Source organism: Macrobrachium nipponense, chromosome 40 (assembly GCF_015104395.2).
Source record: "Macrobrachium nipponense isolate FS-2020 chromosome 40, ASM1510439v2, whole genome shotgun sequence".
NCBI classification, from domain to species: domain Eukaryota; kingdom Metazoa; phylum Arthropoda; class Malacostraca; order Decapoda; family Palaemonidae; genus Macrobrachium; species Macrobrachium nipponense.
Genome location: NC_061101.1, coordinates 35,460,534 through 35,463,033, shown reverse-complemented (window position 1 = coordinate 35,463,033; position 2,500 = coordinate 35,460,534). Strand labels below are relative to the sequence as shown.

The following is a 2,500-nucleotide window of genomic DNA, read 5'->3' as shown; positions in this document are numbered from 1 at the left end:
TGCGGGTTAAAAAAATCCTGATATTGTCGACATTCTTCCCGTACTAGGTCATTTATCTGCAAATTAAATAGGGATAAGACTTTTGTTCAGACGAAAGCATGTGTTTAATAGAAATGCACGTAAATACACCTTTAGATGATTTAATTAAATCATTTGGGACAAAAGTGACTATTAGACACCGGTAATGTGTTCTCAACGTGCAGTCTACACTTTGAATTTGTAAATGTCGATGATTTGAAAAGAATTGAGCGCAAATTGTAAAGCAGGTATATGGCTGGGTTTCATTTGTTATTTATAGGGGCAGTTTTCTATGGGCCGGTAGCATTCAAGGAATTTTGGCCACATTCTTCTCCCAAAGTGATTTAATTAAAAATTTGAAGCCTTCTTGTCTTATGGAATTAGATTTAGATTATAAATTTCGTGCGCAGCGCAGGAAGTTCATCGAGGGATGATATGATTTTGTTTTAATCCTTCAGCGCAGAAGTCTCTTGAACACCCATGTAGCAAGGCATAGAGTTAGCAAGCTCATCTCCACAAACATTGCCAGAAAATCAAGAGAGTAACACCTGTAAGGGGAAAAGTGCTTGTATTGATTGTAAATACTTTATTATTTGTGCCTTACCTAAAGTGATCTTCCTTGTTAGAATTAGAATGTTTTCCTGTGCTTATAGTCTCTCTCTCTCTCTCTCTCTCTCTCTCTCTCCTCTCTCTCTCTCTCTCTCCTCCTCTCTCTCTCTCTCTCTCTCTCTCTCTCTCTCTCTCTCTCCAAATGTCAGTTATTATTTAATGCAATTGTGATTGTGAAGTTACATGTATATTAAATAAGAACATAGGATTGCGTGAAAAGGAAGTTATATTTTTGTGTTTTTTTTTTTTACATTTTGATTTTTAAATCTTGTTATGTTGTAAAGTTTGTGGAAACTTCCAAATTTTTGGGGCTGGATCCTAAGGTGAATAATTAGTTACCTCCAGGTTTTAGGTCATCTGCAGAAAAAATGCAATATTTTTATCAGTTTAACAATATGATTTTTGTAACGGCCTGGTATATGGCGATCCACATCCATGTAAGTGAATATATATATTTTTTAAAGATAGGGCGTCAACTGTCAGGGTCCAACCGATTTCACGTCTTTAAATTCATCATTTCGAGTTTGAATTTTATTCAATTGAAATTTTGGCCTGGAAGGGGACGACCTTGGAAACTGTAATGCATTGCACCAGTTTCCTTCTGAAAATTTCCATAGGGATCATCAGTTTGCCTCTGGTTGTGGGCTGCCTAATGGGAGGAGTTAAAATGTATGCACACACCTGTATAATATAGATATATACTAGATATATTATTAATATAATATAATATATAGATATTATAAATATATATATATTATATATAATAGATATATACACACACACATATATATATATATATATACTATATATATATATATCCTGTATATATATAATATATGTTTGTATGTATGTATATATACATACATACTTACACACGTAAATACCATTACTTTTCAACATGGATTCACTCTACTGTGGAACCTCTCTCCTTGAATGCATCCCTTGCCCTTGTTTTAAACGCCAGTGTTCTCAATCCCAGAAATATTTGATGAAATCTATTGATTTGGTCAGTCCTTTGTATCTTGAGCTAACAGAGCGTACATAATATTAATTTTTTTTCTATTTACAGAATAATTTAGTGTATATCCATCGAGGGGGAAAGGGGGTGGGGAATAGGGGTTCGTTGGGGAGAGACCTAGGTTAGAATTGATTGATTGAGATGGTTTCTCTTGATCCAAAGCCATAATGAGAAAAAAAGTGAACATCTTTAGCGAATTTTGCCCGGCTCTTGATTACACTTTGGAACACACATATACATGTATACGCAATTATATTCTTTTAATCGTGATATACTTGATGATAAACCTCTGTTGGTTCGCCAGAACACTGCATGGTCCTGATCTATGCATTTCTGCGTAGAGTTTAGAAATCTTGTCTAGTAAGATAAATTTCATTCTTTTTCTTTCGGTTGAATGCCATTCCTCCTTCAGTAAAGGTTAAGGTACAATAAACAAGTCTCTCTTATTAGTGACTATCGTCTACTTATGGTCCCCTGACGTAATCTTTCATCCATCAAGAGTAACATTTGCTCCCGGTTTCCCTTTTGGCTGAGGCTTTGTGAGGGCATTAGTTTCGCCACCTTCATCGGACGAAGCTCTTCCTATAAAAAAAAAGTGTTAACATGATTTCTTTCCACAGAAAGCAAAAGACGTCTGCAGCGAATCTGTACTTCTGATATCTGGTAAGGATTGACCAGTAAAACAGCTCGTGTTAGTATGTAAATCGACGTTTTTCTCCCGTTTTGTGGCCTATAAAACATCACAAGTGGCCATTAGTCTTGCCACTTTTTTCGGTCTGCTAACCATTATAGCAAATTTCTTCCTTGTAATTGGCTTTAATTCTCCGTCGGCCAGACTTTGCTTTCATTTGGTTG

The 2,500-nt window shown here is 35.5% G+C and overlaps 1 protein-coding gene across 2 annotated transcripts in view; it reads left to right on the top strand.

Moving 5' to 3' along the window:
- Positions 1-2,500, top strand: part of LOC135212080 (metal regulatory transcription factor 1-like) — a 117,479-nt gene that overhangs the window by 79,979 nt on the left and 35,000 nt on the right. The gene's annotated exons all lie outside the window — the stretch shown is intronic.